Source organism: Labrus bergylta, chromosome 8 (genome assembly GCF_963930695.1).
Source record: "Labrus bergylta chromosome 8, fLabBer1.1, whole genome shotgun sequence".
Classification (NCBI taxonomy): domain Eukaryota; kingdom Metazoa; phylum Chordata; class Actinopteri; order Labriformes; family Labridae; genus Labrus; species Labrus bergylta.
In genome coordinates, this window is record NC_089202.1 from 19,048,795 (window position 1) to 19,062,372 (window position 13,578).

Consider the following 13,578-nt stretch of genomic DNA (forward strand, 5'->3'; position numbering starts at 1 on the left):
ACTGCGCAAAAATAAAAAATAAAAGAGTAACGTATGTGACCATTGATATTTATGATGCACAAAGACTCACAATACTATGGCTCCCAAATATATACTCATTTATTTGCTATAAGTACATGAAATAAAATTGTTTTGAGCCTGACAGGGAATATCTAGAGACTTTTTCGACCCAGCACCTAAATAACTGATGTGCATGTTCGCTGACTTTTTCAGCATTGATATTTACTCATATACTGATGCCTAAGGCATGTCTTATATGAGAGAGCTCTTAGTTTTTTATGCTATTTGACTAAGTAGCATGGATATTTTATAGCCTCTTTTGTGAACTAAGGGTGCATCGAATTTAAAGTTTCACAGGTCAGATTGTCACAGATCGCTTTGCAGAATGGCCGACGAATCACAATACATCTTCTGCATCTTAACAACATATCATATTCTCATATTTCATCACTTTACCCACATTGCTACAATTTTCATTATGATAATTCAAAGGCAAGTCAAGTTTGCATGTTTAAAAACAGCCTCAACTAACCAATGTGCTTTACTTACAAGGCGTAAAAACAACAGCAGCTTCAAAGAAAGACAATAAAATATATATACACACATGAAGAGGGTTTTACATAAGATGACAGTGGGCCAAGTGTTTTACAGATAAAGCTGGTTGGAGTCAGGGGGGCCAAACAGAACTACCTCATTTTTTTGCTCATTTAGTATTAAAACGTTTTGTGCCATCCAGTCTTTCGAGTAGTATTTGCAGGGAGTGGGGATTATTGCTTTTGAGAGGGGTATATATTTACATGTCATCTGCAAACCAGTGGAAGGAAGTGCAATATCGAAGTGCTTCCTTATTAGGGAGACCAGTGGCAGCATGAACAGGGAAAAACAAAAAAAAGGTGATAAAACTGAGCCCTGAGGAACCCCACAGGTGAGGGCAGCAGAGGGACAAAAGCTGTATCCTAGGCATACTTTAAAACTTCTGTTTTCCGAGTATGACTTGAGCATATTTAGCCTGGATCCCAACCCAGTCTTTAAGCCTGGTGATAATTATTTTGTGGTCAACCGTCTAAAATGCGGCACTGAGATCTCCACTCTAAAAGTATTAAATTGCATAGTCCCCATTGTCTACTGCTAAAAACAAATCATTAAGAACTTTTAAAAGGGCTGTTCAGTGCTGTGCTTTTCTCTAAAACCTGATTGGAGTGCTTTAAATATTTGATTATTGCTTAAAAATTGATTCATTTGTTTATTGATTACTCTTTCGAGAATTTTGGATAGTAATGGGAGTTTCGAAATGGGTTAAAATTTGATCAAATGTTAGGATCTAGGTTAGGTTTTTTTAAAGAGGCTAAACCACTGCATGTTTAAAATCGGTCTGGAAGCATCCTGTGGAGAGGCAGCTGTTGATGAAGGAGAGGATGCTAATAATTTAAAATGTTTCTTTAAAAAGGCAACGGAGAATACAAGCAGATGTCCATGATGTGAGCTTCAAATGAAGGATTATTTCTTGCAGAGAGGAGAGAGATAATGAATAAAGAATTCTAAAATATCTCGCAATTTTCTGTGCAAAAGACTGGAGAGGTGTAGTCAGTGAGTCAGGCCCCATCCACACGTATACGATTTTTTTGAAAACGTAGTATTTTCTCTCCCTTTTGGCGCGAAAACAATTGAAAACTGAGGTTTTGGTCACTGCAAACAAAGTCTTTGAAAAACGCATTCCAAGGTGGAGATTTTTTAAAAATCACGTTTACTTGTATTCGTGTGAACAGTTAAAACAGTTAAAACGGAGCTTTTTGTAATAGTGACGTAATTATGTCGACTTGCGTGTTGAGCATGCGTCATAACCAAGATGGCGGGCTACCAGTTTGTTTACATCTGTTCTCTGCTGTTAGTCGACATTCTCCTGGCACTTATTCAAGTGTAACTCAAAGCAGCAACTCCACTTCGTCGTCCGTCCAGACGAATGAATCGGCTTTGTGTTTGTTGACTTGTTTCGCCATCTTTCCAAATTGCCGCTGTCAAAATTACGCTTAATACGCATGCTCGCAATGTTCTTTTACAGTGTTTGATGTGAATGAGACACAGCTATTATCGCCACCTACTGGCCTGGCATGCTTATGGCATGCTTATGTGAGCGTTTTCCATCGTTTTTGCGTTGCCATGCGGACTGAGAGATTTTTTAAAAACTGTTGGTGTGGACGGGATTTTTTTTGCAACCGGAGGGGGAGGAAACAGGTTTTTAGAAATATCCGTATACGTGTGGACGTGGCCTCAGTGAGTTTACAGTTTTTATTAACCTTGGGTCTGTTGAAGTTTTGTGTCGTGAGATCGCATAAGTATTTTGTCCTTGCTGAAAAAAAAAGTCCTTTGCTCAATACCAAGACTCTGTCAAAGCAGCAAGTCATAAGAGACTTGGAGTTTAACTTTTTTCCATTTTCTTTCTGCCTTTCTACAGATTCAAACAATTAGATAAACCTAAACTCCCCTTTTATTTTTAAAGTACTTTTAAAATCTGATAACATCAAACTGAAATATGAATACTGAAAACAGTGTGTTGAGGAACTGCATCTTCAGTTTTTGGACTGAACACACCCCTCTGTAACATAGTTTGGCTACGTTTACAGATACAGACTACAGCAGGCTGAAACGTTACCTAGTGAAGCTACTGATTGTTGTCACACACAGCCACCAGCTGATCCCTGCATGAGAGCAGACGGGGTGGAGGGAACGGAGAAAAGACGAAGCAGTGTTTGAAACAAAGAAACGATACCCAATTAAACAGCAACATTTTACGAGCTCTTTCTGTATGAAAGTCAGCAAAAAAAGTCTGTAATGTCCTCCTATTTGTACAGCAGGTACGACTTAGGCCTGGCTCACACTGCAGGATAATCGGATCTCAAATCGGCCTGATTCCTCCTTTCCGATAATCGCGGGATCGCTCCCGACTCAAGACTGATCGGAACCGATTATCTACCAACATTATCTTGTAGTGTGAGTTGTAATAAAGATCCAATCTTAACGTCCCCAATCTGCTCGGTGATCGTCGGGGACTCCCCGATTTATTTCAAACATGTTTGATATTGAAAGGGTCTGGCAGAAGTCGTGTGTGACTACAGAGACGAGGGAGGACAGTAATATGTGTAGTAGTAGTGACCAGCGGCAGGAGGGAACCCGCACAGGACACCTGTATGCATCTGACAGGTACAATCTGACCTCCAGCTCTCACTGAAGATTAAGCAATCCATGTTTTCCGCGTTTCCCAAGAAATTTCTTCTACCAAAACTTTAAAAAACGTGTTTTTGTATTTTATTCTCTGTGCAAATCAGTATAATCGCAAATTTAACCGCGGCTCCATTGTTAACGTGAGGCCAGGTGAGGTGGTGCGTTCCTCCGTCGGGCACGATAATCCTAATAAAATCCTGAAGATTGTGATGTGAAAAGATTTCATATCTTGTAGTATGAGCATATTTGAGATTATGGAGAAGAATATCTTTTAGGATTCTCTGTCTGATGCTGCCCGAATTCAAAATTGGGAAGGAGTTTAAAACTCCTGCAGTGTGAGCCAGGCTTTAAATGCTGCCTTCTTTTCACTGAGACTTAGCGGTAGTTGTTACACCATATTCATGCATTTTCCATCTATCTGCAGATCACGTGCACATATATATATATATATTATACAGTATATATATATATATATATATATATATATATATATATATATATATATATATATATATTATACAGTATATATATATATATATATATATATATCTTAACTCATTCTGTGAATAAATCATACAGCCATAAAAGATCTAGAACTAGGAAACAACGTCAGAAAGTTCAAACGAACAACTTTAAGCCTATTGGACACACAGGTGCTGCACTACAAGAAGTTTATATAATCAATATCAGAAAAGCTACAAATACTTCAGAATGTTTTCGATTGGTCATCATCCCTAATAATAAAAGGGTTTTTTAAAGATGTTTTTATTCTGAACCATAACCTCACCAAAGGAAACGAGTGTGAGTGACAGCTCTCATAATGTTACTTTGTATGACAAATGGCTGTACATTAAACTCTGCTTTCAAAAGCAGCTTTCACTGTTGTTCATTTCCTGTTGCATGACACACACTTTTCTTTGTCATCAGCCTTACTTCACTGAACAATAAACATTTGTTGTCAACTTTGCTAACCCATTTACCCTCCCTTCCTCTTCCTCCTCTGCCCCACACAAAGGCTTCTCTGTGCTGCAGCAGGTGAGAAGCTGGAACATCACTGTACCTAAAACAGTGACTGCAGTGGAGGGGAGCTGTGCTGTGGTACCATGTCAGACAAAAGCTCATGTCCAGGTCACCTGCTATCAATACAATAAGATGTATTATCCTGTGGTGTATGACAGATATCCTCCTACAGTGGAACAACAGTTCAGAGGACGCATCTCAGTAAAGGGAGCAGCCACAGAGGGTAGCTGCACCCTGAAGATTAAAACTTTAAGAAGAACAGACAACAACCTTAAAGTCTATGTGTGGATCAATCCAGACTCAATAACAAGTCAGACATTCTTTGATCAAACTGTTTCGATCAATAAATAGAGCACTTGACTCTGAAACCTTAAGCAAAAGAAGATGGGGATTGGCCTTGCAGTATTTACTGCCATGGTTTATGTGGAACACAGTTGCCATTGTTGTTTGTTTAGTCTTGCAAATAATATTCCTAATGTTGCTGACTACAACTAAAGGCTACAAAGATGCTGATCCTATAAACACCACAAATTTGAATATGTCACTTATGAAATACATTTGTACAATTTAAGAAAACAATTGTACCTAATGTGAAAACACCTTTAAATAATTTTATATTTACTGTCCTTCAGTTTCACTTGGAAAAAAAATACAATTGCTGACTTTGAGTAAGAATTAAAGTGCTTTTTTCACAATTGTGTTATGATTAGAAATGTAATTTATAGAGTCGCCTGCTTATTTCATGCTTCATGATTAGGCAGGACGCTTTGACAGAAAAGTTTGAGTTGTCACCTCCTGTATGTGGATCTCAAATAGTAACTTTCTAGTCAAACTGATGGGTTGTAAATATTAAATTACATCAAGATGTTATTGCATTGAAAATAACTCATAAAAAGTACAGAACATTCTGTGCTAACATGAATGTTGCTGTTTTTTTTACTTCCTCATTTTTAAGTCAATTATTGCATGCTGTTTGGAAAGGTGGCCAAATGATGAGGAACTTCACTTCTCTAAACATCCTTCACCTCTCTGCTCAAAAAGACCTGACAAAAACGTAAGTTTATAAAACTTTTATATAACTTTTAAGTAGCTTTTAAATAACTTTATCCTTTTTCGGGAAATAAAACAAATCAACATGTTTGATGTCATTAAGCTACTTTTTAACAAGTGCATCTTTTTTGCACTTGCAGGTTGATCAAACAAACTTTGTTGCAGGGGAAAGAAAAAAAGCATTCACTCTGATCAAGTTTTGAACATTTTAAAGCACTAATGCAGCTTTTCTTTTGGGCGTTATTACTGATTATTAATTATTAAATAGTTTCCTTAAAGAGGTTGTAAACAAACTGAACTCAAGTAAAAAACATAAAACACTTGTCTCTTTTCTTTGAGGCAGGCAGTCAAACTTCCTGTTTTTTTATTTTATAATAATTTCATCTCTGTTCTAATAATGAGCTACTTTACTTGAATTGATTGAAATGCAGAAAGATTTCAATTTAAACCTTAAAATGAGAAGCTGCACACCTTGAAGTCTTTTAGTTTTATTGGGATTGCTTTAGTTCACTAAACTCTGGATCCAACCTTTTCCACATTGATGAAGATTTAAACATTTCAAGATATTTCTCCATCTGCAACTTCTGCAAAGATCACATTCAACAACAGCCTCAAAATGAAATCTAAGTTTATTTGGAGCAAAATACACTAAACTGTAAATCTACATGTATTCTCTCCAGACTTTCTGCCTCTTCTGAAACACAAAGATGGCTGCAGCTCTGACTCTCCTCCTCATTGGCTGTCTGCTGCAAGGTGAGATGCTCACTTATATTTGTCAAAGAAATTAGCTACTAATGTGTTCTGCTTTCTTTTTACAATATCATAATGTAGAGATTTGGTGTTAAATTTACAACTTTCATGTAAAAAAGCTGTGTGAAAATGATGAATCCTGAGTTATATGTGAAGACTATTTTATCTTTGAAAGCATACTGATAAGATTTTTAGAAACAGAGCCAACAATAAAATGTATCATGACTTCATTTATTTATTTGTTTGTTTATTTAACAGAGACACATGCAATGAACATTGCTGATTTTAGCAATATAGACATTATAAACTCAACATGAATAAGGATTGTTTTGTAAATGTATAATTGTAATAAGGATTTGTTTCATGTGTTTCAGGTGCCCTGTGTGGACAGTTTGAGATCATTATACCACAGACTATAGAGGTTCTGAAGGGATCCTGTGTGACAATCCCCTGCTCCTTTGACGTACAGGATCAATATAATGTAAACTTAGATAACACATGTAAAGCATTATGGAAAGATTATTATAGGGGACCTGTTGTGTTTGATAGCAGTAATCCACAACACAAACAAAAGGGACAATTGATCGGTGACCTAACAAAAAAAGACTGCACCACAACCCTGAATGACATGCAACCTCAAAACAACAAAGTGCATAATTTTAGATTGGAATGTGACAATGATCTGAATTACTTATTTGATGGCGTGAAAATTTCAGTCAAAGGTAGGTTTCAAATTAAACTTATTTACAGTTCAGTCATGTAGTACTTCTCTGACCTTATTGTTGATTACTTTAAAATAAAGATAAATCAAACCTTTGATAGTCGAGAGAAATGACTGCTTATACATGTTTATGTATCTTCTGAACAGATGATCCACCCAGACCGACTCTGACTCCGCCCACACTGAAGGTGAAAGAGGGAACCTCAGTGAGTTTGAACTGCTCTGCTCCAGCTCCCTGTCTGTCTCTTCCTCCAAATCTGACATGGAGCCCCAGCCTGGGTGAAGGTCAGGAGACCCTGCAGGAGAATCAGGACAAAACTAAAGTCAAGATCTCTGTGCTGAACTTCAACGCATCACACCTCCATCACAGACAGGAAATCTCCTGTACTGCTGTCTACAGAAAACAAGATGGCAGCACTGAGTCATCTGTGAACACCAGTTTAACAGCTGACATTACATGTGAGTATGTTTGTCTTGTGATTAAATTGATTACATAAAATACATGCTTCTTCTTCTTTGTTTGTTGTTTTGTAATCATTTAGCGAACAGTTACGAGCATGGCCGTCACCTGGGGTGTGCATACTGCCATGTGTGATTACCTTTTTTTCTCTCCACTCAGATGTTTGATTGTAGATGTATTCATTGTATGAACAGGGTTTGTTGTTTAGCCTCTACATAAATGATCTAATAAATGAATGCTATTAGGTCAGACATCCTAATGTACGCTGATGATACTATCATTTTTGAACATGCAACAACAAACCAGCAAGCTGCACGTAAACTAACAGCAGTGATGACTAATGTCACACAGTGGTTTAATAACTCCTGTCAATACTTAAACATAAAGAAAACAATCTGCATGTTTTTCACAAAGAGGTCAACAGATCATTTCACACTCAGTGTTTTCATCACAGGGTTAAAGGTCACAGTTGTATCTGATTATAAATGAATGTAACACTGGACTTTAATCTCCCATTTCAAAAACAAATTAAGATGGTGACAAACATAGTAAAGTTCATATTTACATATTTCCACCAACTGTTTATCCGCTGAGGAAGCAACACTGTACTGTAGGTCTACATTGTAATGAGAGGTGGGAATCACCAGAGGTCCTTCGATACAATATTATAACGATGCTTGAGTCACGATACGATATTATTGCGATTTTTAACATTTTACGACAGGCTGAGAATTGTGATATAATATATTGAATTTCATATTTTTAACTGCATATTATGTACACAAAATTAAACTAAATCAAGAACTGTTTTGTCAAATAAGGAAAAATTCTCAGTCTTTTTGTCTCATTTCTGTCTGTTCATTTCTACACAATGGAAGTCGAGCCCACAGACTGACCAACACTGTGATAAAAGTAAAAGGCTGCATGCACCTCACAATCTGAACTGATGGTGTTTCAGTCTGATCAAACTTTACTGAACACAAACATGTACGGACGACTGAACAACTGCAGTCATTTTTAACAATGCAACTTGCTCAAAATGAATTGTGCAACCCCTCCAGCAATTACAAATAAAAACATATCGCGAGCAGAATATTGTGATTCTATGCTGTATCTATTTTCCCCCACCTCTAATTGGTATGCTGTCTCATGTAGGCCTACGTCTCCTGCTTTGATGTCCTGCTTTTAGGTATCTTATTTGTTTTACCAGGAGAACAGTATTACTGTCCTGTTTTAATGCACATCACTCTTTTACGTGTTTCATATGCTTCTAGATTTACAATTTTGTTGTCCCACTTTAGTCTGTTTTACATATTGCTGCTGTCTATGATGGCTAAACTTGTGCATTACAGAAATGTTATGAATGTGCATTGTCTTTATAACTTTACATTTTATTGATAAAAATGAATAAAAATGAATGCACTGAACGGTGAAGACCAAACCGTGATGGCTCTGCATGAGTACACATACTGTTATAGTCCTACTCAGTGTTGGGCTCGTTATTGAAAAAAAAGGAATATATTACTCATTACTCTTTAAGTACTTTAATTACTTTACTTATTACTCCCTGCCATCAGTAATATGTTACACTACTTGTTATATTACTTTTCGTAATAAGCCACAACTTTCATTAGTTCTTTTTCGCTTTTAGCTGTGCTCGATTAAAATCCAGTCTTGGTTGATTTGTAGACATTGTAGGGCTACAGCTGTCCTCCACAGCTCATTGGTGGGGTTTATTTACACGAGCTTCATGTTGTTGTGCTGTCGTCAGATGTTGTAAGTGCTTAAGGAGTTTTGAAGTCCTGTTTTTTGCAGTATAAAGAGTCCTGGTACTGGGACACAATTTACATATGACAATGATGTTCTTGTCATCTTTCCTGTCGACAAAACTTAAGTACGGTAATGGGAATATTTCCAGCCACTGAATGTAAACTTCCATCTTTCAAGCTAGCCAGGGTTGCCAGGTATGTGTGACAACAAATGACAAAACAAGCCCAATGGCCAAAAAAAAACTACCCTCGGCGGCACCTAAAAAGAAGCCCAAATCCGCATATCTGGCAACCATGAAGCTCGCTACCTTCCTGCTTGTCTGAGGTGCGCAACAAAATTAATCTGGGGTTTGTTGCATAAATCTGAAGTGGGGTAATAATAACAACAGTAATGTAGTAACGAATTATTTTTTGTGTGGGTAACTGTAATATTATTACTGGAATTTCATTAGTAATTCGTTACACTTCTCGTTACTTGTAAAAGTAATATCATTACTGTAACGCGTTACTAGTGATACGTTACAGACCAACACTGGTCCTACTAGCTGTTTCTATTGATGTTTAGCAGGGCTTGTTCAGGATAAAGGCATAACATTCTCTATCCCTCATCACAAATAAACTACATTTTCAAAAAATACAACTTTATTTTTTCTCTTTTCAGATTCACCCAAAGGGACCACAGTGTCAGTCAGTCCCTCTGGTCCAGTGCAAGAAGACACAAATGTGACACTGACTTGCAGTGCTAATGCAAACCCAGCTGTAAAGAACTACACCTGGTACAGAGCTGATGGAGGCCAGGAGACTTTCATGGGGACTGGACGTGTTTTAAACATCAAAGCTTCTAGAAAGAGAGCCCCAATTTTCTGCAAGGCTGAAAATGAATTGGGAACTGGGCAATCATACACAAGACAAATAGATGTACACTGTAGGTGTCATTCATCAGTTACATTTTTCAAAATGTATGAAAATCTCTTTGTTTATCTTTAATTTCCTTTGATTGGAAACTTCATATCCATAAGAACATTTTTAGAGGATTACATTTGTTGTATGCGGCCTCAAGAAACTTATGACGCTGAGTGCTGAAAACACTGAACTACATTGGTTTTGTATTGAAAATAGGCGCTGCCAGCGTTAAAAGCGCCCTCTGTGGACACAGGCCCAGAATGAAAACCGATTGACATGGAGGAAATATAATTTTTCTTTGCCTCATTCACTTGGACACTCACAGCTGGTCAACTTTTTTTACAGCCATAAGCCTTATCTTTTCCTTTTGCAAATTTGATACAGCATGGCTTTACTTGACTCTCTACTTGTCTCTCTTCCCTACATCCATTACAGATGCTCCACAGATCATGTCCTCATCTGATTGCACCAAAACTGCTAACCAGGTCAACTGTTCCTGTGAGTCTACGGGAAATCCTCCTCCCACTTTACAATGGAGTTTGGATGAATCACTGGTCAATCACTCAGAAGAGTTTGCAGTCAGTTATGAGCATCGAAGTGGCACAGGCGTGAGCTTCATCACCATGAGTCAAGCCCAGTGGAAGGATCACTTCACTGTGCTTTGTCGCAGCTCAAACTATCTGGGATCTGCTTCTCAGCGATTTATTTTCTACAGCCTTCCAACATCTGCAGAAAGTCAAGGTTTGTCTCTGAACTGAGTATAACTTTTGTTGGTAAGCAGCACATTTCACAATTTGTTCTCATAGTTACTAAGTATTAACAAGAAAACTTTATGAATGGGTAAGTGGTGAAGAAATATTCCTCTTGAAAGCTTTAATATGTCCTGATTTAACAATTTACAAAAATGAATAATTAATACGTTATGTCCGAATTTATTCAAATAATAATCTCGTCTGAATAAGAGCTTGAACCATAATCCCTTATTGTCCTTTGTATTTTTCAGTGATTTTGCTAGTCTTCATCGCCACCATTGTCGTCTTCCTGGTGCTAGTATGTGCTTTACTCTTTGTTATCAGGTAGGGTAACAGCAAATCAAGCCAAACCGTACAGAATACCACTATGCAAAATGTTTAAAAACCTCCAACTTGGACTTTTATATTCTTTATTTGAGTGAAGATACAGATTCTATATGGTGTTCCTCTGGTCTTCAATTTAAAATCTTTGAAATGTTTAATGTTTAACTTGAGCAGACCAAGTCTTATCCAGGTAATTTCAATCAAATGTTGTGGATCGAAAATGTTGCCAAAGTATTTGTGTTATTTATAGTGTCCTCTGCTCTGCGTCTGGACAAATAAACATGAATATGCAGCTTTATGAGACACCTAAAGGACTGGAGAAACATCAGTATTTGCTGATCTGTGAATTTCAGATGTACCGCTGATCTCTTACTCTCTTTTTTGCTCAAAGCAACTTTGGGATTAAATATGACTGAAGATATGTAGTTATTTAAAGCTTTGTGTACTTTTGGGTACTATCGATCATTAGAATAAAGGAGATTTGGAAGAGTATTGTTTTAAAACAGGTCGAAAGTATCAAATTTTGAAAAAAAATGTTGATAACCTTACTCTGAAGAGAGGATGCCCACAGGTGGTTCATTATGTGGTGTTTTACTGTTCTTTACTGATTGGTGTGCTGTGATACAGTTTGCAGCTTCTCAATAAGCCCCATGTTTGCAGGCAGCTGTAGCGAAGTCTGAGTGGAAAACCTACGAGTTTTGCTCCAGTATGTTGCAACAAAAAAGTTATGGCATGAAGTAATCATGAATATTTCCCCTTCTTGACAGAGTATGTCCTGTACTGTGACCTTTGCACATGCACACATAAGAATGTTGATGCTGAAATGCTGCCCGCCACCAGCCAAAGCTATAGACAGGCACTAATGCTCTACTACCTAGATGTAAACCAGCATAGTAGACAAGTGGCATGTCATAGCACAAAGAGGTTTGACTGTATTTTGATCTAGAAAATGGAGTAAAAGTTGTATGTAGGCTGTCTCGTGTTAAAGTGGTGTATCTTGACCAGAGCAATGCGTAAAAAGCACAGACATGTGGAAGTAAACCTGCAAGGAGGACCAAAGGCTGGCAGTGCTAGTACTGCTAATGCTAGCCACACTCGGCACAACATGTTGACATCGACTGCAGACGATGTGATCCTGTGATCTGTTACCAGTGTTAAAATAACTAAATATGGACTGTTCCCTGAGTTTTTTCTCAACTTTAGACTAGTGAAAAAGAAAGATATTGTCAGTATATTCTTGTAGGTTTATACTCTGCTGGTTTTTTCAGGGCTCAGAGGACTCAACACAACCTGCTTAAGAGTCAGGGGTCAGGTAACGCTAGCACAGTTGCTATGAGCCAACATCTACCAAGTGGAAAAGGAGATGAGGTACTTTATCCTGGAATCCAGCAGTTTTCTACTTAGTGTCACTTAAATAAGCAGAATAACCTTACAACCGACATTTCCTTTTGATTTGTAGGAACCCAACAAAACAAATGAGGGCATTTATGCTAACACCACTGAGCTGAAGAAACCAGGTGTCACCCAACCTGCAACTACCTCTGAGCCAACCAGCACCAACTTACCAAGCTCAAGCCGAAACAACACAGAAGATGCCAGTACAAGTTCAGAGAAGAAAAACGAGGAAAGCAAAGATGTGATTTACACTAGTGTGACTTGGAGGAGCAAAGGCGAGAAGGAGGGAGGAAGCTTTGGCGACACAAATCAGTCAGGTTGCTCCTATCTGGAGGAGAAGCGCTTAGAGGGAGCATTGAATTTTGTGAGCAATGCAGTAGAGATGTTAAATCTATATGACGAAGTGAAGCCTAGAAATATGAAAAAGGACTCTGAATGTGAATATGCCCAGGTTAAATTTTGAGACTAGATTATGAGATGCAGACATAGATTACAGTTCAGTCCGGACTGGGCCTGGGCGATAAAACTAAATGATAATTATTGCGATATAATTTTTGTCAATAAATATGAAAAATGTTCAATAAAAGTTTGATAGATTTAATCGTGTGATTACACCACCAACCACTGGGAAGTGGGGAGCGCTAATGTTCCTTGAGCGCTACGTGCACTGTGCTTATAATGGTGAAATATTTAATTATATTTTGTCATGTTCTGAATATTCAAACCATAATTAACCACCTTGTTTTTTCAACTTTAACTCAGGAGCCAAAATCAGCCTTTAAATTTGAAAGAAATAATGAATGACAATTATCGATATCGACTGATATGACATTTTTTATCGTGATTTGAACACTTTTAGTCATGTCACGCAGGCCTACTCGCTATCATAGTTTGGCTCAGTTTACAGCAACAGACTACAGCAGGCTGTAACGTTACCTAGTGAAGCTACTGATTGTTGTCACACACAGCCACCAGCTGATCTCTGCATGAGAGCAGACGGGGTGGAGGGAACGGAGAAAGGACGAAGCAGTGTTTGAAACAACGAAACGATACACAATTAAACAGCAACACTTTATGAGCTCTTTCTGTGTGAAACTCAGCAAAAATTATATTAAAATATACCATAAAAGTCTGTAATATCTTCCTATTTGTACAGCAGGTACAACTTAAATGCTGCCTACTTTTCACTGAGACTCTGCACAGGGATTCAGCGGT

At 37.7% G+C, this 13,578-nt stretch overlaps 1 long non-coding RNA gene across 1 annotated transcript; it reads left to right on the plus strand.

Annotated features, from left to right (window-relative positions):
• The first annotated feature begins 11,163 nt into the window (after positions 1-11,163).
• Positions 11,164-13,495, plus strand: LOC136179910 (uncharacterized). The gene is made up of 2 exons (XR_010666834.1): positions 11,164-12,336; positions 12,428-13,495. It is a non-coding gene; the product is annotated as an uncharacterized lncRNA (long non-coding RNA).
• The last annotated feature ends 83 nt before the right edge of the window (positions 13,496-13,578 follow it).